We start from the raw sequence: 23,824 nt of genomic DNA on the forward strand, positions 1-23,824 counted from the left end.
CTCTGTATCCTCAGTGCCCAAGACTGTGTTTAATGCTTTGAAAATTCTCAACAAGTAGTTGTGGAATATGTAAGGTATTAAACTGATGAAAGTGTAGTTTAAAAAAATCCTGCTTTCTCATTTCTCAAATATATTTTTTAAACCAATTTGACACCAAAATTTACTTTTACTCATTAAGGTTATGAGCACAGACATTCTGGCATTCCAGCGTGTTCGAATTAAAAATGTAAATATCTCATTCTCCAATTGCAGAGACCACTATGCCTGCAGAGGCCTGTACACTACAATGAATGGGTTTTTCAATTTGCATAATAAGATTACAAAACTAACAGTTCTTGTTTCTGCCAATTTTCCTGAACTCTTTCAAGTTAAAGAGATTTCGCAAAAAAAAAAAAAAAAAAAAAGAAAAATTGTATTTACTACAATTTAAGGGAGCACTTGGAAATCTGATTTGGCAGGAACCTATAAAAGTCATAGACTAGAAATATACAAACATAGCATTATCTTTTTTTGTTGAATCTATAGATTTATAGGCATTTTTCAAATGAGACACTTTAAATGAATTGTGGATTTCCAAACGTTAGTCTCTCCTTGATTGCCAACGATTGTTCCACTCCATATACAGTGAATACTAGTTTGCATGGATCCATCTCATCTAATTATTTTTAAATTTTTAAATTTTTTTCACTTATACGTAGAATCTTTAAAAAAAAAAAAGAGTCAAACTCAGAAACAGAGAGTGGAATGGTGGCTGCCAGGGGCTGGGGGAGGGGATTGGCTTGTTGTCTTCCGCAGAGACTCGACTGAGCTCCTGACAAAGACGCTCCACGGACTTCATTCTTCTCAACAAGCACTCTCATCCCTCAGTTTTGAAAAATACGTTGTAACCACTGTTATCTGGGAAAACGACAGAGGTAGGGGGAGTGAGTCCAAGTCCGTCCTGTCATTAAGTTAGCAGTGTGGCTCTGGTGGGTCAGATCTGTGGGGCTGGGCCTTTCCGTCCGCAAAAGGCGGTCTCTTGATTGGATTCTGCTGAAGGCTCCTTTCAGATCGAATATGCCAAGATTCTGAGTTATGCTTCTAAAGCTCTCTTCTGAAAAAGTTTTAAAAGTAACGCAGCAGAACAAAGCTAAACAGTTTTAAATAATTATTTTTAGACAGTAACCTTTACGACATTGCATTTTAGAATAAATCATCTCACATCTCAAACGTCTGATGGTGCTGCTTCACCCCGGCCAGCAACTGTCTCCTGCGCGTCTGCCACGTGCCAGGTGCACAGTGTCCCTCTCCTTTCCTGCCCAGAACACTCAGCGCTTCTTCCAGGTGAACTTCCTGCGGGCTCCCTCCTGGCCTGGCTTCTTCCGCTCTCTGACACGGGGATCAGCAGTAAGCAGTCTCGCTTGGCGCATCCACTCGACCTCGTCCTCGGTGACAAACCTGCACAAGGCTCTCGCTGTCGCCAAGTGAATGGCCCGCGCCTGCGCCGCCCGTCTGCCCCGCCCCCCCGACACCGCGCAGGTCACGTGGTGTTCTCCAAGCCGGTAGAGGAAGTGGAAAGGGAACATCAGCTGTTCTCTGTCCTGAGTCACCGGAAAGTAGAGCAGGTAGTCTACCCCATTTACTTCTATCCTCCCACTTCCATGGTCATAAACAGCCACTTACGCCTTTGCAGTCTTTCTGTTACCTTGGACTGTGCTGAAGGCCATACCCTTCTCGTCGTCATACTGCAAAGGGTCAATCAGCTGTGTTTTTCGATTGAATGGTTACACTCCTGCAGAACCTGCTCACAAATTCTTCTTCAGCCGCGTCACACGGCAATGCCAATAACCTTTCCAGCAGCCGAATGAACTGTGCCTAATCCTGATCTGACAGTTTTTCCAATAACGTTTCTTCCAGTTCCTCCTTAATCAGCCATCTGCTGCCAATGGGGTCTTTGGCTTTAGTTTTTTCTGAAAACAGACCTTTGGCTCGCAGCTGGTCTTGACGGTTTTCTACATCTAGTAGCTTTCCGTATGCTCCATGCATTAATGAATAATATGACTGTTTGCCAGTATAAAAGAGAAAATGAAATGGGCGGCCATCTTCTCCCCACTGGATTGCTCTTTGTTTTGGAAAAATCTCTTCAGGATGCTTCATTATTGGCCGGGCTCGCTTCTCAAACAAACCACTGGGAAAAAGGTAAGCAATCGCTCTATCGGTATCCTCTTGGGTAAAAGTTTCTGGATCTTCTCCCATCATGTTGGCTAAGTGTCTCTTTCCTATGTTGAATTCTTCAATCTGCTTTTTAGTAAAATCCACTGTGTAAGTTTCACGTCTTAAGGCTGTAACATTTTTCCTTGTTGTTACAACTGTAGTGTGTCTTAGCCTTAATATCTGGCATCCGGGACTTCTCTGGAGCTTAGCAGCCGCGGTTTTCCAGAGGCCCTGTCCCCGGGCAAAGCTAACCCTACCCACAAGAAAGAGCCGGTACGAAGCGGCTGCGCCGCAGGACACACGGACAGCCGCCATGTTGGCTGCGGGAGGCGCGGGCAGTAGGACGAAAAGCCATCTTATCTAATTATTACATGGCCACAACTTATCAATACTTACGCTTCCCTGTGCTCCCATTTCTGCACAATGACATCTCTCATATTGTTTCAGATTCCCTTGACTCTATATTTCATTCATTTCTTCTGCCCAAGTAGGCAAGGTATTGTCTCACCACTGCAGAGGAGCTAAATTGGGATAGTAAATATTCAACGAACTTAGACCTCATTAATAATACTAAAATGTTTTCCTTATAATTCTGTTTCACTAATAAAAGTTTGAGAGATTAATAGTTAATAATAAATATTAACATGACTAATTAATATTAATATATGAATCAGAGGACAATCCATTCTACCTAGGCTAAAATTATGACAATAACAAATAAGTGCACAATAAGGGATCATTTACTTCCCTATATTATGAACTCTAAAATACTCATGCTTCAAAGTATATTGTAAGTACTCACATTTGGAAATGTAATCCTTGGAAAAGCCATGGCCTTGTACCATTCCTTCTTCTAATCCATAGATGAGACCTATGAAACCAGTTGAAATGTTTTCATAATAACGTATTTTTAAATTACCCCTTGTCTTCTCTCTTTTGTGTATTAAGTATTCTCGTTTGTCTTTCAGTCAGAATCCAAAAATTGTTCACCTTGATGTCATTCAAACCTTACCAAGGAGTGCTTTATCATATCCCAAAGAGACAAGCAAAGGAGCAATTATTCATACATAATAGGTGTTGTACAGGGAAGCACTAATTGTTATGTAAAGTATCGACCTCTTTCCTGACAAAGCAATGTCCTAAGCAGCTGTGGAATATAGCACATACTATTTAAACATATTTACCCTAGAATTTCATTTCACCACATAACAATAAAAAAAACTTAAATCATTTGTCACTACAACTTTGACTGCAGGTATACTTTCTTTTACTAATAATTCATCTCAAAGTTCATTGCTTAAGGTTGGAATAATGGGGACAAAACTGAGGAATTAAATGAAAAGCAGAATTCTACCTGATAGTATTATCAGATGTAGATATTGCTTTGAACTTTTCTCAGTACAAAACGTTGGATCATAAAAAACATCTCCAGGTTAGGAATCAGTTTCAAAATACTACCAAACATCATCCATCTGTATTCAGTTAAACCAAATGTTAAACACTAAATGATATATAGTATTCAAGAGAAATAAGACACAACTTTTCGACAAAAAGAAAAATATGCATAAAATCGAATGTTACGTTTCATTAGTTCATGTTCTTTGCAGTCATCAATTGATCTTTTGTAAAAACTAATAAAGTATGAACTGAAAAGAATATCAAACATTCTTAGGAACAATAGTGACATGTTCAGTAAATAAAATTGCTTTAGGTGGTTTTTCTGAATAGAGATATTCACAGAAAGAGTGGCCCGAGCTCATTTGTTGCCAGTGGGCTGTATGATACAGGACCTGTCATACGTTGCATAGTTTTTCAAATTCATGGACTTCTAATAAGATTGTAACCTTCAAACAACATTTAAAATACATTCCACTTTTCCCACAATTTATCATTTTCTAGAAAATGTATAGTCACACAAAAAGGATTTTATTAGAAGGGTTCAGTTGAAATAGAGATGTTGTAGACTTTGGGAGAAGAAGAAAAAGACCAAGTTTGAAATAATAATAATATCCCTCAGGTCAGGCATTGCCTGTCAGTTAATGAATAACTGGGTTAGAGAACCCCAAGGCAAAGCCTATTCCTTAAGTAGCATCGTGTATAGCTGATAAGGGTTTTCATATTGACATTTTCTGTAGTTTCCCACTGGTCTCTTTTTAAAGCTATGGTTCCTATTGATCCACATCCCTATGTTCCCTTTTAGATGTTCTTCTCAAGAAATATGCTTTCATAGATTTGTAAATGTGTGCACAAAGAGAAAAACATGACCTCAGGAAAATATCATGGGGCAACAGTAATAGGTCTTATGCAAGATGTCTGCCATTCTCTGGAGAATGAAGATTGAATGTGGAGGGGGTAGGGAGAGATGCAGTAAGTCTGCATTTCTAAACCCATAATTAAAGAGGATATGTTTCACAAATAATGGCATTTTTAAACCTTCCTGTATTATTTCTTAAAAAGGATTGGGGGTTAATTGAATGTGGGGCTTTGGGCCCCATGCCAGCTGTTCTCATTATCATATTTTCATATTTTTAATTAGTTGCAAAGAGTTACAAGCAAGCTTTCTCCAAATATTTGGAACAATTTAGCATGGGGGCTAATTTATTGGTAAAATCTGGAAGCCACTGAAGAAGCTGGTGGTCTAGTATAATTTAAAATCGTTCTAAACTCCTCATATTCTAGAATATGAGAATTATATATGTAAAAGGAAGTTCTTAGGTTATTGCAGCTAAATACTCATTTTCAGAAGGGCAAGTTGAGCTGCAGAGTGATTGACTTCCCTAAGGTTAGAAATGCAAATATACGACTCAAAGAAATTCACAGATGCCAGTCGGTAGAGGGATTGTTTGTGCATTATTGTTAAAAGTTCAAATCATTTTTTAAGACTCAAAGATAGGATCTGGTTGGAAGGTAAGTGCCCATTACCTAAGACCTTACTCTTTATGCACAGAAGCAAAGGTAAGGAGCAAAGTAAAAGGATTAGACATGTCCAAAAATGGCCCCAGGGTGTGGGGACAGGAAGACTTATACACAGATTTTTTTTTTGTAATTAATTAATTAATTTATTTATGGCTGTGTTGGGTCTTTGTTTCTGTGCAAGGGCTTTCTCTAGTTGTGGCAAGTGGGGGCCACTCTTCATTGCGGTGCGCGGGCCTCTCACTATCCCGGCCTCTCTTGTTGCAGAGCACAGGCTCCAGACGCGCAGACTCAGTAATCGTGGCTCACGGGCATAGTTGCTCCGCGGCATGTGGGATCTTCCCAGACCACGACTCGAACCCGTGTCCCCTGCATTGGCAGGCAGAGTCTCAACCACTGCGCCACCAGGGAAGCCCCTTATACACAGATTTTTAAGCTGGTTAGGAATATCCTTTTTACCAGACCATTGTTTCCCACAATACGTCCCATCTCAACTGTTGCCTTGAGGTATCTGGCAAATAATCCATCAAATAATACATACATATGTAAATATATAAATGCATATGCATACACACATACATAAACAAATAAATAGATATTTTAAATATGTTTATAAACCCATACTCAAATGAGTTTAAGAATGCTACCCCTTCTAGGAGATTGCCACTGAAATATTAATGAAAACCTCTGAGAATTCCTGCAGTTTTAAAGCCTTTGTGAACTCAGAAAAAAAGAACCTCCCCTCCCCCTCCAGGCCTGTACACACATATTTTAATCTGTTGTACTTACTGTTTCTTTAGCTTATGCTGACCTGGGAATGCTTTTTGTTATGTCCATAATCATTCTGTAGAAATAGTGTCCCAAAAAACATATTTGGGAAAACAATGTCTTAAGTGTTCACCTTCATGCATAGAACAATTTGGGATGGAGAAATGAAGAGATAAAATGAACAAATGCAATGAACACCATACATTCTGCTTCTTTCTTCCGTGTTAGCCCTTCTCAGCAAGCAATTCTCTTTTTTTTATTATTATTATTTTATTTCATTTATTTTTGGCTGCATTGGGTCTTCGTTGCTGTGCGCAGGCTTTCTCTAGCTGTGGCGAGCAGGGGCTACTCTTCGTTGTGGTGCGCGGGCTTCTCATTGCAGTGGCTTCTCTTGTTGTGGAGCACGGCCTCTAGGCACGTGGGCTTCAGTAGTTGTGGCACGTGGGCTCAGTAGTTGTGGCTCACGGGCTCTAGAGCACAGGCTCAGTAGTTGTGGCACACAGGCTTAGCTGCTCCATGGCATGTAGGATCTTCCCAGACCAGGGCTTGAACCCGTGTCCCCTGCATTGGCAGGTGGATTCTTAACCACTGCGCCACCAGGGAAGTCCACAGTTCTCTTTTTTGAGAGATCGCATCTGCTGGTTCAGAAACCTCTCTTAGATTTTGCTCACTCTACACAGCCTAGGAGGCGGTATAGCGCAACAATTAGTGTGGACAAAGAGAAAAGCCAACGTGGCTGACTGATAGAATTACATTTCTAAGCCTTGAGTTTCTCATGAAGGTTGAAATGTATGTATACAATTTTTAGAGATTGCCTTGTGCCCTACACAATTTAAAGTAATTGTAGAAAAGATTGTTTCTACAATTCATAGAAAAGATGGTTGTGAAGATTAAATGAGATACTACATGCAATGTTCTTAGCACCAATGCCTTACACAAAACACTCATTAACTATTTGGGCTGATAATAGGAATGTTCATTCACAAGCTAAGGTGCCGAACATAGTCAATTTTTCCATTTTCATTAAAACAATTCCATTTCTTTCTTGACACCCCCACCTCACCCCAATACCAACCTGCCAGGATGACAGGGCATTTGACTTCACTTGGTATCCATGGTTTAGTTTCCATTGTGTTGCCCAGTCCCAAAGTTTAATCCTATTCAGATGCTTGGGAGGGAGTTCAGCAGCTGAAGGCATCTGGTGCTTGGTTTGCCTTTCATGCAGGCTGCTATTTAAATGTCCATTATTCTATTTTTCCATGCTCCTTCAATTCCAGTGATTCTAGTGAAGCTTCTATGTAGTCCATGGGACTTGGACATGACTATATCACTACCTACATGCCAAATATAGGACATGGGAATCCCATCTGGTCTGCCATATCTTATAATCATCACTTGGGTCTTTCCACTTCCATTGTACCATCACTGGGCAGCAGGCTACAAGAACCAGTAACTCTCAGGACTCCCAAATGTCTCAGTCTGTCTCTGCTCTTTTTTTCTCTCTCTTTCTTCATAGACGGGGAAAAAAATCTCTTGCTAATTAATCTGTTGGAGACTGATTTCTATCCTCCCAGTTTCCTGCCAGGATAGTTTTTCCATGTCTACGACTTTTCTCTGGTGTTTGAAACCAAAATAATAAAATAGGGAAACTTAAAGGTAAAGTTGATTTTCTACCCTGCCTCCTCCCAACGTATTATCCTACCCGAATTATTTGTCCTAATTATTCTGGGAAGGTGCTGATATAATCAGAAACTCTTTGGAGCTTTGACTAGTTCTAACCCAGACATACCTTTGTTCTCAACTACGCAGAGATAAGTTCTATCCAGTCCTCTAGCCTTGTCCAAGCTCCTACTCAGCTCTTTCTGTTTACCTATTTATCTACTCGCTTCATGCTACTGGACTGTGTTCTTTTTCAATCCTGGAATTATCTTCCCACTTCACTTCACCCTTAGGTTTCTTGTTCTGTTGTCATTATTCATCTCTTGGTCGGAAGTACCAATCAGCCCTGACAGAAGAGTTCTGTGGGGCTAAAGATGACGGCAGCTATCTCATAAAATGGAGCACCAGAGAAAACAAAAATGAGGCATCATGTAGAGATAAAAACACAGAGGAAAGCTAGAAAGTATAGTCCAGGTAGGTTTCCAAAATGAACTAGGCCAAATGAGCATATGACAAGCTAGGAAGGATAGGGAATCAGGGTGCCAGAGCTGAGAAAAGAAGATACAGGAGTGGACATGAATAAGCAGGTCATAACTTGAGCCAACTTTCTAAGACAAAGTGCGACGTCCAACATTAATTTTTATGTTCCAGTCACTGCATGTTATATGGGCGGGAGCCTCCTTAGTTTCAATGTGTTTAAAAATGGTGATTAGGCATTAAATCTATGCTAAAGTTCATATCAGTGCAACAAGAAATGTCACCTACTACCAAAGGAAAATGCAAAAGATGATCCCAGAGGTTGTAGGCAGGTATTTGCTTTTTCCCTCATACAATGCCCTGTATTTGTTTATCCACTTTAATATACCACCGTCACATCCAGTGTTAGCAGCTTATGTGAGGTGGGTCTTACAGAGTCTGAAAACTCATCCTGGTGGTGGAGTTTAGCCTATTTATATAATATAGCCCAAATAGTTATTTTTATACCCAGATATTTATAACTCTTGCTATTAATAAATTTTACAAGATGCAGAATAGCAGGAAGGAGCTAAAACTATCGTTCTACAAAGTCCCTCTTGTTTATTTATTCAGCATTCTGGATTTGGTGCCAGAAGTTAATCTTCAGGAATCCACCTTATAGAAAGGCACATTTACCTTTACACAGACTAAACCCCAAGGGATAAAGTATGACATTTTCATGAAAGTGACAACAATCTCCAGGCTGATGTGAGAGATATGATGAACAAATTTTATCATCATTTTGCTCTAAATGGTTTTGCTTTTCCTTTTATTTTTGTTTCTCGACTGTTAGGTGATTAGAAAAAAATTCTTTGTGCCTTAGGGCGTCCTTATACACCTGGTCTTTATCACAAAGAATTGTACCTCATTGATATAATTAGGTTTAAAGAAAACAAATGGCTATTTGTTTTCTATTTAGCCCATCTGGAATTTATTTGATTGGTTGATTTGATTTTTCCCTTTTTATTTCGCATTAACTGAGGTTTTTTTTTTTCTTTTTAAATATTCTATTTTATTTCCTCTTGGTTTTTAGTTATGCATGTTTGTTATATTATTTAGTGGTAGTCTAGGACTTATAATATGAATTCTTAACTTACAACAGTGTACTAAGAGTTATGCGTTCATTTGTAATGGAAGAACCTAACAATAGTATTCTTTCACTTACCCTGGTCCCATATTTTGAGCTAATTTTGTCTCATATTGTACTTCTACATATCTTATAAAAAGCCACAATTTATATTTTTGACTTAAGAAATGAAGTTAAAAAAATTAAGACAGAAGAAAAATGTGTTTTATATGTATTGATATATTTTCCATTTGTGATACAGTTCATTGTTTTGTATAACTCTATTTAACTTCATTTTCCTTTGATTTAAATTTCTTTAATATGTCTTATAGAGTTCTATTGGTGAAAAGTTCTCTCAGCTTTTGTTTTTATCCGAAAATATCTCTCTTTTCCTTTCATTATGTCTGTGCTGTACAGATAATTCTAGGTTGACAGTTTCTTTTTCTTTCAGTACTTTAAAGAAGGCTTTTGCTTTGTTCTAGTTTGCTCTATTTCTAATAAATAAATGATCATGCTAATTGTTGATTCTCTGTATATTGTATGTTTATTTTAATTCTCTGGCTGTATTTAAGCTTTTATCTCTACTTTTATTTTCAAGCAATGTAACTACAATATCCCATGCATTTTTTAATATAATTAAGACTTGGGGACAATGAGCCTTTCGGATCTTTGAATTGAAAATTTTCCACAAATATGAAAAAATTTCAGCCATTAATTATTTAAATATATTTCTTTTTCAATTTCTCTTCTCCTAAAACTTAAATTAATTGTTTGACCACATAATATTGTCCATAGGTCACTGAGGCTTTGTTTATTTTTTTAACCATCTTTCTTCCTGTGCTTTTAGTTTGGATGCTTGCTTGAATTCTACTTCCATGGACTGTATGTACTTCATAAACTGCCTTTAAACAGAAAACCTGGACGATTACGGGCCATACTTTGTGTGTTTCCCTTCTCTCAGAAATTAGTCATGCATTGCCTATTGTCCAATGGCTGAAAAGAACTGTGTAGTAATGGATCAAACTATGCAAATATCATCTTACAATTCTATAGATGGGAAGTCCAGTACAGGAATCACTGGGCTAAAATCAAGATGATGACATGGCTGTGTTTCTTCTTGAAACTGTAGTATTTCTTATCTTTTCCAGCTTCTAGAGGCTGCACAAAATCCTTGACTCACAGCTCCCTTTCTTCATCTTCAAATCCAGCAAGTGCAGGTCAGCTCCTTGTCACCTCATGTCTCTCTTCTTTTTTCTTCTACCTCATCATGTTGACCCATCGGAGAAAGTTTCTCCACATTTACGAACTCATGTAATTAGATCAGGCCCACTCTGATAATCCAGGATAATCTTCCGTCTCAAGGTAACTTTAATCACCTGTATCTGTATCTTTATAATTACAACTGCCAAGTTTTAGATATCAGTAACATTCGCAGGTCCTGGTAATTAGGGCATGGACATCTTTAGGCTCATTATTCTGGACCTCAAAAATATATATGTCCATTCACGTGTAAAATACATTTACTTCCTTCCAAGGTCCCAAAAAGTCTCACCCACTACAGCATCAACTCAAATTTCCAAATCACAACTAAATCTAAAGAACTCAAAAGTCCTAATTCTTATTGTCTGTAACATCCAAATTAGGAATGGGTGAGACTTTGGGTGCGATCCATTCTGGGGCACAATTCCTCTCCATCCGTTGGACTGTGAAACTAAAGAAATAAGTTTTCTGTCCCAAATACAATGATGGGACAGGACCGTGATAACAGTTATAGACATGCTGGTTCAAAAAGGGAGACAATTAAAGAAAAAGCAGTCGAAGTTCACAATTGATTTAAAAATCTACCAGGCAAATTCCATTAGGTTTCAAAATTTGGAATAACCCTCTATGGGCTTGAAATTCTCTTCTCTGGGCTTGAAACTCTGCTCTCTAGGTTCATGTCTCTGCTCTCTAAGATGTCCTTCCTTTTCCACTTGCAGCTGAGTAGCTTTATTAGCCTGTTACCTGCCTGTAGAATTTTGGAGAATCTGGCAACTTTTTTCACTCACTAATGTTCCTTTCCTTTTGGTGCAAGGTGGTAGTATTTCTGATGATATACAATTCTCAAGAACTTTCTGGATCTCCCATGTACATCATGGGGATTCACTCGATTAGATAGGGGACTCATCCACTGAACTTTCCTAGATAATTCCCTCTCTATTTTTGGTTTCTTCTGAGATGACTGAGAGGACCTATGAGTCACACCATTAATCTCTTCAAAGAGCCATTTGTGTGAATAAATACTCTGATTTTTTGATTTTTCAAAATCATTAAGGAAAAGTTGAACAAACCCTTGGCTTTTACTTAAGAGTATTCTTTTTCTTTTCTGATAGTACATCTTTTAACTTTAGCATCTTCTGCATCTGGGTGAGCTGAGAAATTCCCAAATCACCAAGTCCTGGTTCCATTTTAATAGTTTTACCCTCACTTTATTTCTATCATCATGAATTTTACTATAAGCAGCAAGAAAGAAAACATGACCCGCCTTTAACCCTTTGCTTGGAAATCTCAACTAACCAGCATTAATTCATTGCTTAAAAATCCTGCAGGACACAATTCCGCTAAGTTTTCTGCCACTATCTAACAAGTATCCTCTTTCCTCCAGGTTCCAATAACATATTCCTTACTTCCTTCTGAGATTTCACCAGAAATGCTTTAATGTCCATGAAACTGACCGTCATTTCATGATTATTTAGGCTTCCTCTAGAATGATTTGTTTTCTCTGTAATGCTCCTCACTTTCTTTTGAATCCTCACTAGCTGTCATTAATGTCCACATTTCTACCAACAGTCTGTTCAAGGCCATCTAAGCTTTTTCTATCATGTTCCACAACATTTTCCCAGCCTGTGCCCACTGCCTAATGCCAAAGCCAGTTTGCATTTTTAGGCGTTTGTTACAGCAGCACTCTTCTCCCAGGTATCAAATTCTGTATTAGCATTCTACTGCTACTGTAACAAATTATTACTTTCTTAGTGGCTTAAGCAGTACAAATGTATTATGGTACAGTTCTCCAGGTCAGAAGTCTGACATGCGTCTCACTGGACTAACATCCACAAATCAGCAGGCCTGTGTTTCTTTGTAGAGGTCTAGGGGGACAATCCATTACCTTGCCTTTTCCAGCATTCCTAGAGGTTGCCAGCATCTCTTGGTTCATAGCTCCTCTCCTTCACCCTCCAAGAATCAACAATAGGTTGTGTCTTTCTTGCATCACATCTCTCTTCCTTCTCCTTCTGTCTCATCTCTCTAACCCAGCTTAGAAAGTTCTCCACATTTAAGGATTCATATAATTAGATTGGGCCCACCAGATAATCCAAAAGGATAATATTCTTACTCAAGGTGCACATCTTGATCTATTCACATCTGCAAATCCCCTTCTTGTCATGTAAGGTTACATATTTACAGGTTCTGGGGCTTAGGGTCTGGATATCTTTATGAAACCATTATTCTGCCTATCACAACTTGTTTCCTAATATTTCTGTGACTTTTATAGCTATTTGCAGCAGAAGAGCTGGTCTGTTACTAGGTATTCCATCATGACTATCATGTAAAGGAAGAAAAGAAATTTGTGGGATAGTTTTATGTGATATAAAACTAAACTCATGGTTTGAAAATTAAAGACATTATTTTAGTTTTAAAAGGAATGCCTTGTCTTTATAGTCAAATATAATTTCATTTCACTTGTTTATCATTTTACATATTTGGATATTATCTTGAGAATGTTATATTTTATAAATTTGAAAAACATATATGTTAATATATCTCACTTCATCAACAAAGACTGAAATAATGAGAATCCAAAAATGTAAAAGTCTTTAAAGTTAGCATAATTCCAAAGCAGAGGAATAAGGAATGATTATAAGCTATGTTTATGTTGATGCTATATGACATTATTCTGTATACCAATAGACAGAGATATTCACCATTTTTGTCATGATCTGTTTTGAATTGCATAAGTTTTAAATTATGCAAAGACTTTGGCAAGGCAGACTTTTGAATAAAATGTAACTGCCTCATACGAGTAAAACAGTTTTTATCAAGATGTTACAGAAAACATCTGAAACATAAAGTTAAACATAAATAAAATGTAAAATTATTTTATAGTCATAACAAATTTTTGCATTGAAACTGTTTCAAGTGTTTGATTAGTGAATTGGAGTAGAGGGAAAGAAGCAAAAACTCCTTAAGAAACATGTGGAAAGGTAGAGAAGAGAAGCTAATATAAAAGTTTGCATTGGCTAAAAAGTTAGGAAATGTTAGCACATTAATACCTACATATGTCTAAAAGATATATACAAGATAGCAAAGGGCAGAAATATAAAAGTATCAGTCCAATTAGTGGTGGAGTTAAAACATATTTTCTTATATTGAAAAAGCTAAATGAACTTGGAAAATCATCATGAAATAACAAAAATAGAAAGCCTTAGTTATATTAAACATATAGCATAATTTCTGTCCAAAAATATTCTGGAATTATTCTTAATGATATTTGCAGACATTAAGGTGTTTTACTAAATTACAGAATAAATATCATACTCTGGATTTTTAGAAATTGTAAATGAAGTAGTAGGAGTGGCAGAAGGCAAGAGGATAAACTATTAATTGTTGGCCTTGACGTGTAGTCAATAGTGCTTTATTTAAGTATGTAGAGTTTTATGATTTACAAAATATGTTCATAATCCTTTTTTTTTTAAACACCTTTATGAGCTAGCAAAGGAAAGAAACAGCTTAGTAGGAATTAAAGTTACAGAGGACTGTTTTTCTTTGCTTCCAGTTCCATTTTAAACTTTTAATTCTTTGCTTTCAAATTCTGATACTATTTGACAGAAGGAAAACTGAAGGAATGTTCCTTGCCCTACTTTGTAAAATGATGCAAGGATAGAATCAGAAATGTGCTTAACATAACTAATCAAATGAATACAAAAGCAACAAAGAACAGAACATGTCAGTATTACTGAGAAGCATATCTTGTGGAATCAAGGTACGGCAGGTAAAATTTATGACAAACTTGTCTATGTATACCAAAGAAATCTCTTACCTGTGTTAAACTTGAGACCACCTAAACACTTAAGATATTATAGAATTCAATTTCAGATTTTAATTAAGAAGCTCAATGTTTTCCTTCAAAGTCTCTGCTAGCAAGCTATGTAACTCCTTAGAGAGTGACTGGATTATGTATTTTTGGAGAACAGGGATAAAGGATATAATGTGTAAAATAAGTTAACCTAATTACAATTACTTGGGTTAAACCCATGAACCCATGCTATATTTTAGCAGAGCCAATTCTCCAGGAAATTTTAATCTGATGAAGTTTCTCTAAGGAATTCTCCTTATCCTGGGTTTGATCCAGATTTAGGAAAGGAGCTGTGTTTTATCTTTCCTCTTGCTTTTTTCCCCATTCTTGCTACAAATTTTCGTATAAGTAATGATCTTGGCTATACAATGAAGCTTTTGGTGTTGAAATAGTTCAAAGGGCCATGATTGGGAAGTTGGAAAGAAGGAAGAGGTGATAACTCCATGTAATGTCATAAAACATCATAAACACCATAATATGAAGCTCTGTGAAGAATGATACTGAAAGATTCCTCTTCCCTCAACACCTCCTGCTGGCCCCTCATGAGAGGACTTGTCTTATTACAGTAGCATTTGATTTCAGACCGATTTCCATTTTAAGAGGAGGAAATAAATAAAAATCTTTTTAAAAAGTAAAGAAAAATTAATATTTAAGTGTATATTCCCATATGTTGGGAAAATATACTTTGATGTCACTGCGAAGTGATCTCAATAAAATCATTCAATTTGGGGAGTGTTCCATCCTGCTCAGATAGCAAACCAGGTAGGGATTTGTGTCCCTTTCACCTAAAGATTTCACTACAGGATCAGAGAAAGTGTTTCTACCAAGTTTCCTAAACATGCACATTAAAAAACAAGACTAAAACTTCCATTACACTGGATACTTTAATCCAAATTCAGTCTACATCATCACATGTGTTTGTTTGTTTGTTTTTCCAGCAAGAGTGCAGCAAATTGAATATCCTGTTGACATTATGTCAATATATTTTAACTTGTGCTCTTTGGGAAAAGACAAAAATTTTTTAAAAATTATTTTTACTTATCTTTAAATATATAATATATCCAAATGAAATAATGTTAATATTCATACAAAAACCTAAATCATGATAAAAAGTTACTAATTTTAAAATTACCCATTTCCTGAGTTTACTGAATTTGCAATATAAAGTTATTCTGTCCTTAACTCTGAGATCAGCTTCTTTATGATGGCTTCATGCAAATGGAGGTACATTCATATCTTTGCTGTGTCATCACTAATTTAAAATATTTATGGGCTTATTTATTGGTACTATACTAAAACCTGAACACAATATGTGTGTATATATATATATACACACACACATATATATATAAAATGTATCCTTATGCATAAACTTATAAACAAAGAATTTTTAATGTAAAAAAAGTAAAGTAAATAAATCTCACCAAATGACACTATAAAGAGATATTCAGAATCATAAAATTCTACGTATATACCTCTGCTGATGACTGCACATAGGACCTTATTCTAGATTTAACATATACTTTTCTTCGGTACTGAGATCATCCAAACTATACATGGTACTATAGCCAGGTAGTTCAGAGAATCAAGCTCTGAAGTGAAGCAGCCAAGAATAACCAACCACACAACAGGAGGCTCTAGTGGCAGCACTGCTTTCATCACTCAGCAGTGAGGATGGTCAGGTTCGAATGCAAGAAGCTTAACCTCTACTACATCAACTCAGCTAGCTGCTTTTTAAACTGTACTTGAAAGGAAAAATACTGCCCCCTACCCCAACCCAAATGAGACCACCTCTTCACTTTGATCAAGTCTATATCTAAGCATCCTTTGAATTTACCTGATTGAAGGATCCTAGTGAGGAGTCCAGCCCCAGGCCAGAATTCTATGTGTGATTTTTCAGGCCCAACCATTGGCAATTACAAAGGCTTTACGTGGCAGACCTCACAGGGGAAAGCTTCCCTTTCCACACCTGACTTGGTGGATAAGCAGCAAACTGCAGTCTCTGAAGGGAGTTGCAGTCAAGGACTCAGGCACCCCTGGCTGGCCTTGCTCATATTCATATCTGCATTCTTGGTGCAGACACCTTCGTTCAGAGCCCACTTTATCTGGGTACTTAGCAGAGGCCTGCCTCAGGCACCTCTTCTGAAATCTCCTTATTGGAGGAAAGGGGGGAAGGGAAACCTGAAGACAGTTTTCTTCACTCTGAGTCAGAACTCAGTACTTCTCCACTCCTAGCTCTTTCTCCTCGCCCTCCCTTCTCCCCCACTAGCTTCATTCAACTGCAGGAGCCTTTTGTTTGGGGCTCTCTCAACAGCAGGACATCCCCTATATCTGTGCTGTCCACCGGGTCATTGACCTGTGTGCCATTCTTGAAGGAAAATGGAAGGAGGGGAGGGAGGGAAGTTGGTGCTTTCTCTGGTTTAGACTTTAGTTATATTATTGCAGTAAGAGATCAAAGGCTTGACTGTTAACTTTTATTTTTGGCTTGTTGCTTTAGTCAACTATTTCTACATCTGGCAGCACAGCTCTCTGCAGCTCAGCTGAGCCCCTGCCTGGCATCCAGAACTTAGATACAAGAGAGGCTAACAATTCAAATTTCCAGGGTTTTATCATAGCAAAATGGATGACTAATGTGGGAAATTGCCAACATGTAGGAAGCATATTCTAAAGTGCTAGGTAGATACTAATGAAAGTAATAATGTTTTAAATTATGACTTATTAAGCATCTGTTGTGAATAATACACCACAGTGGCAGATATAAACAGCCTGTATGTCACTCCTCACTGTACCCCTTGATGTTGTTCTTAGTATTATGACCACTTACGTGTAAGCAAAATGGAATTCAGAGAGGCTAACTACCAAAGTTACAAAGTTAGTTTCAGAATTAGAGTTTGAATAAATTCTCTTATTCAAAGCCCTTATTTTTCTTCTGGTTTACTGCAATATAGCTATCTTTCTAATACATATATGTACAACAGTATTTGTTTAATTAAATTAAAATATTAATATTTTTCATAGAAGCTGAGCTTCAGGGCTAGTATAAAATTAGCTCTCCTGCTTTTCTTCAAAAATTAATTAGACTATCTTGCCCAAGTTTCAGCAACCTGTTTTTCATGGCTTAATATTATTTAGTGTTTCTGATTTTATTATAGAATCTTTTGTTTTACAGGATCTGAAGCTAAGACATAAAATAGAGGGGCTTTGGAGTGTCAGATATGTCTTAATTCTGAATCATTAAGTCAGTCAGCCAGTCAATTAAAAAAAAAAAAAAACCAATAATAAAGTGGAAAAAAATAGTAGGGGAGAAAAGGTCAGGAACATTTCTTTTCCTTTACAAGTGTACTTGTTTCTGCAAATGGTCTCAATGAATCATTTCAAAACTGAACAAGAAACAGATGTCAGTTAATTAGAGAGTTGAGTTTAATGACATGGTTGCATAGGTATGGCACACAAAACATCTGTGTTCTAGTATTAACATTAATTTAATTTCTTTACAGGAATCATTTACATTTTTCTTCATTTTCAATAAATTGTTTTTCACCACACATAATAACATTGTAGTCATGAAATTGTTGCCATCTAAATAGACCACTGTGAGGCTGACTCTACAGCCATCACTAGGTAAGTTCTGTATTCTCATAGGGAACCTTATACGAAAATAACAAGTGACAGTTGATTAATTCTAAATGATGTAGACATTATATTTTTTGTGCCATGTGAGGCTATTTAAGGATTAGTAGGATTAATAAGTCATACCATATGCAATTGTAAAATGTCAGTTTAGGATTTGAGCTTTTTCAGATTTCACTTTACTTTCCCCTTGTACCATTACACTTGTGAAACACAAGGTAAGAACCAGACTAATGCCTGATGCCTAAGCAATTTATTTGGGTGAATAATGCAGTTTTTACTCTCATTCATAAATCTAACTTTAAATATATTTATATGCATATATATATTTATTGAATATTTACCATGTGTCAGACCCCGATTAAAGTACTTTAAATATAATATTTCATTTGGTCCTGTAATAGTCCCATGAGACAGTTGTGACTATCCTATGTGTAAATGAGGAAACTAAAGTTTAGTAAGGTTATAGTAAATTGCCAAGAGTCACAACGTTAGCAAGTGACAAAGCTGAGTTAAAAACAAAGACTTGTCTTATCTTAGCATTAGCTCTTAGCCTCTGGGTCCACTGCCTTTGAGAAATTTTCTCTGCTCCTAGCAGAGGTCAGTATAGGCATAACTCATTTTATTACACTTCACTTTATTGCACTTTGCGGATGTTGTATTTTTCACAAATTGAAGTCTATTTGTGCCATTTTTCCAACATCATTTGCTTACTTCATGTCTGTGTGTCACATTTGGTAATTCTTGCAATATTTCAAATTTTTTCATTATTATATTTGGTATGGTGATCTGTGATCAATGAATTTTGATGTTACTATTGTAATTATTTTGGGGTGTCATGTATTATTTAAAGGCTGTAGGATTTGCAGAATGGTAAATAGCATTGGCTTCAACTTAACATCACCAGCTGCATTAGACCCTAACAAGAGAGTCAGCCTCCTCTTTGAAGCTTTGAAGCTAGGTGTTGACTTCTCTTTAGCTATGAAAGTCCTGGATGGCATCTTCTTCCAATATAAGAATGACAGCACATCTGTTTACAACATGGTTTATTGAATATTTTAAGCTCACTGTTGAGTCCTACTCCTTCTTTCAATGACTACTGCCCACTGACAATGAACCTGGTTGCCCAAGAGCTTTGATGGAGATGTACAATGAGATTCATATTGTTTTCATGCTTGCTAACACAACACCTGTTCATGAATAAAGGAGTCATTTCAACTTTCAAGTCTTATTATTTTAGAAATACATTTCATAAGGCTATAAGTACCATAGATAGTGATTCCTGTAATGAATCTGGGCAAAGTCAATTGAAAACCTTCTGGAAAGGATTCACCATTCTAGATGCCATTAAGGATATTTGCGACTCATGGAAAGAGGTCAAAATATCAACATTAACAGAAGTTTGAAAGAAGTTGATTTCAGCCTTCATGGATGACTTGGAGGGGTTCAAGACTTCAGTGGAGGAAGTAACTGCAGATGTGGTGGAAATCGCAAGAGAGCTAGAATTAGAAGTGGAGCCTGAGGATGTGACTGAATTGCTGCAATCTCATGATAAAACTTGAATGGATGAGAAGTTGCTTGTTACAGATGAACAAAGAAAGTGGTTTCTTGAGATGGAATCTACTCCTGGTGAAGAGGCTATGAAGATTGTAGAGTATTACATAAAATCAGTTGATAAAGCAGTGGCAGGGTTTGAGAGGATTGACTCCAATTTCGAAGGAAGTTCTACTGTGGGTAAAAATGCTGTCAAACAACACTGCATGCTACAGAGAAATCATTGGTGAAAGGAAGAGTCAATTGATGTGGCAAACTTCATTCTTAGCTTATTATAGGAAGCTGCCACAGCCGCCCCAACATTCAGTTGACCTGATCAGTCAGCAGCCATCAACATTGAGGTAAGACCCTCCACCAACAGAAGGAACACAACTCACTAAAGGTTCAGATGATGGTTAGTAATTTTTAGCAATAAAGTATTTTTAAATTAAGTCGTGTACTTTTTTTAGACAATGCTATTGTACACTTAATAGACTACAGTACAATGTAAACATGATTTTTATATGCACAACTCTTTGCAAATAGAAAGTTGTTTCAACCAGCAGAATTCCCTCTCTTTGAGGCATTGGAATCCCAGTTTTCAGGAACTACACTGGGGACCTAATCACCAGGAAAGTGAACAAGACTGCATTTTTAACTCTGAGGTATGCCTGTATATGGGACAGTTCCTATCTACGTCTCTTCTTTTAGTTACACAAGTCCATTAACTATAGAATTCAGGACTAGTCAACTTACTTTCTTAGGATATTCCAGAGTCATTGTTTGGATCTAATTTTCAATACATGTTTCATGAGAAGTTGGGCCAGCGTCAGCATTTTCAAAAGAGCTGCTAAAATTCAAGGGAAATGTATATAGGACAGACATTGGGACCTAAACCAAGCGTCCCCACATTCAGACTAAAACACCCTCTACACTAAGGAGGGAGTGATAGTAACTTACTAGCAGCCCCTTGAATAGGCACCTAAGGAAAGTAAAATACTCTCCAGAGTCAAGAGGAGTGCTAGAGAAAGTGTCTTTAAAATGCAGACATTGCTGTGAGGAGGAGAGTTAAAAATGCAGTCTTGGTCACACACACAAACACACACACACGAAACAGCACGTACTGATAATTATATTTATATGAAATTCTGTAAAAGGCAAAGTGACCATTGATCAGTAATCACTGGTGGTCAAGAGTTGAGGGACAATATTGACTCTTAAAGAACTCAAGGAAATAGTCTGGAAATAGTCTACATGTTGACTATAGTGAAGATTACATGACTATGTACATTAGCCAAAACTCATCAAGCTACATTTAACTTTAAAATGAGTGAATTTTATTGTAAAATTTTTGTTGTAAATTATACTTCAGTAAAGCTGTTGAAAAAATACTATGTATTAAAGTCACTTGAAATATTTTTCTTTTCTGATTATGCCACCAACTTTGTATATAAAAAGATCTGTTTTTTTCAATATGTTTTCAATTTTTTATGGATTTCGTTTTCTCCCTTTTTGGTTTCACTTTGATTCTTCTTAAGTTAGGAAATGCATTTATGTGAATTCAGAATGAAAACTCTGAAACAATTTACATTCACAGAAGCCTTGCTTCTATGTGCATCTTTCACAATGTTTCCCCTCCCACCTGAAGGTTAGAATTAATATTGATTTTTGGTTTTCTAGTCCATCATTCCTTTTAGAATACATAAACATCCCCCCTATTACTTAAAAGTCCATCCTTTGTTACTTAAAAGGTAGAATACTACAAACAATATCAGCACTTTGCTATTTTTACTTAATAAGATATGCTGTAAATTACTCCATATAAGTGTACGGAAATGTTTCCTATCTCTTTTTACCTTCTATGGTACAAGGATTAGCCTCATGTAGGGGGACTGGAGACAGTACTTAGAATAAACTTGCTAATTGCTACATAGGTTTCAAATGAGAGACTGGATAAGAAAGGAGGACACACTAGCTTATTTTATTTTATTTTATTTTTTAAACATCTTTATTGAAGTATAATTGCTTTACAATGGTGTGTTAGTTTCTGCTTTATAACAAAGTGAATCAGTTATACATATACATATGTTCGCATATCTCTTCCCTCTTGCATCTCCCTCCCTCCCACCCTCCCTATCCCACCCCTCTAGGTGGTCACAAAGCACCGAGCTGATCTCCCTGTGCTATGCGGCTGCTTCCCACTAGCTATCTATTTTACATTTGGTAGTGTATATATGTCCATGACACTCTCTCACCCTGTCACATCTCACCCCTCCCCCTCCCCATATCCTCAAGTCCATTCTCTAGTAGGTCTGTGTCTTTATTCCCGTCTTGCCACTAGGTTCTTCATGACCTTTTTTTTTTTCTTAGATTCCATATATATGTGTTAGCATACGGTATTTGTTTTTCTCTTTCTGACTTACTTCACTCTGTATGACAGACTCTAACTCCATCCACCTCATTACAAATACCTCCATTTCATTTCTTTTTATGGCTGAGTAATATTCCATTGTATATATGTGCCACATCTTCTTTATCCATTCATCCGATGATGGATACTTAGGTTGCTTCCATGTCCTGGCTATTGTAAATAGAGCAGCAATGAACATTTTGGTACATGACTCTTTTTGAATTATGGTTTTCTCAGGGTATATGCCCAGTAGTGGGATTGCTGGGTCGTATGGTAGTTCTATTTTTAGTTTTTTAAGGAACCTCCATACTGTTCTCCATAGTGGCTGTATCAATTTACATTCCCACCAACAGTGCAAGAGGGTTCCCTTTTCTCCACACCCTCTCCAGCATTTATTGTTTCTAGATTTTTTGATGATGGCCATTCTGACCGGTGTGAGATGATACCTCATTGTAGTTTTGATTTGCATTTCTCTAATGATTAATGATGTTAAGCATTGTTTCATGTGTCTGTTGGCAATCTGTATATCTTCTTTGGAGAAATGTCTATTTAGGTCTTCTGCCCATTTTTGGATTGGGTTGTTTGTTTTTTTGTTATTGAGCTGCATGAGCTGCTTGTAAATCTTGGAGATTAATCCTTTGTCAGTTGCTTCATTTGCAAATATTTTCTCCCATTCTGAGGGTTGTCTTTTGGTCTTGTTTATGGTTTCCTTTGCTGTGCAAAAGCTTTTAAGTTTCATTAGGTCCCATATGTTTATTTGTGTTTTTATTACCACTTCTCTAGGAGCTGGGTCCAAAAGGATCTTGCTGTGATTTATGTCATAGAGTGTTCTGCCTATGTTTTCCTCTAAGAGTTTGATAGTGTCTGGCCTTACACTTAGGTCTTTAATCCATTTTGAGTTTATTTTTGTGTATGGTGTCAGGGAGTGTTCTAATTTCATACTTTTACATGTACCTGTCCAATTTTCCCAGCACCACTTATTGAAGAGGCTGTCTTTTCTCCACTGTATATGCTTGCCTCCTTTATCAAAGATAAGGTGACCATATGTGCGTGGGTTTATCTCTGGGCTTTCTATCCTGTTCCATTGATCTATATTTCTGTTTTTGTGCCAGTACCAAACTGTCTTGATTACTGCAGCTTTGTAATATAGTCTGAAGTCAGGGAGCCTGATTCCTCCAGCTCCATTTTTCATTCTCAAGATTGCTTTGGCTATTCAGGGTCTTTTGTGTTTCCATACAAATTGTGAAATTTTTTGTTCTAGTTCTGTGAAAAATGCCAGTGGTAGTTTGATAGGGATTGCATTGAATCTGTAGATTGCTTTGGGTAGCAGAGTCATTTTCACAATGTTTATTCTTCCAATCCAAGAACATGGTATATCTCTCCATCTATTTGTATCATCTTTAATTTCTTTCATCAGTGTCCTATAATTTTCTGCATACAGGTCTTTTGTCTCCTTAGGTAGGTTTATTCCTAGATATTTTATTCTTTTTGTTGCAATGATAAACGGGAGTGTTTTCTTAATTTCACTTTCAGATTTTTCATCATTAGTATATAGGAATGCAAGAGATTTCTGTGCATTAATTTTGTATCCTGCTACTTTACCAAATTCATTGATTAGCTCTAGTAGTTTTCTGGTAGCATCTTTAGGATTCTCTATGTATAGTATCATGTCATCTGCAAACAATGACAGCTTTACTTCTTCTTTTCCGATTTGGATTCCTTTTATTTCTTTTTCGTCTCTGATTGCTGTGGCTAACACTTCCAAAACTATGTTGAATAATAGTGGTGAGAGTGGGCAACCTTGTCTTGTTCCTGATCTTAGTGGAAATGGTTTCAGTTTTTCACCATTGAGGACAATGTTGGCTGTGGGTTTGTCATATATGGCCTTTATTATGTTGAGGAAAGTTCCCTCTATGCCTACTTTCTGCAGGGCTTTTATCATAAATGGGTGTTGAATTTTGTCAAAAGCTTTCTCTGCATCTATTGAGATGATCATATGGTTTTTCTCCTTCAGTTTGTTAATATG

General features: G+C 36.9%; 1 pseudogene; it reads right to left on the reverse strand.

Moving 5' to 3' along the window:
- Nucleotides 1–1,307: 1,307 nt before the first annotated feature.
- LOC133101052 (small ribosomal subunit protein uS9m-like) lies at nucleotides 1,308–2,508 on the reverse strand (annotated as a pseudogene).
- Nucleotides 2,509–23,824: the final 21,316 nt, after the last annotated feature.

The sequence above is a fragment of the Eubalaena glacialis genome, chromosome 11, assembly GCF_028564815.1.
Source record: "Eubalaena glacialis isolate mEubGla1 chromosome 11, mEubGla1.1.hap2.+ XY, whole genome shotgun sequence".
In the NCBI taxonomy this organism is placed as follows: domain Eukaryota; kingdom Metazoa; phylum Chordata; class Mammalia; order Artiodactyla; family Balaenidae; genus Eubalaena; species Eubalaena glacialis.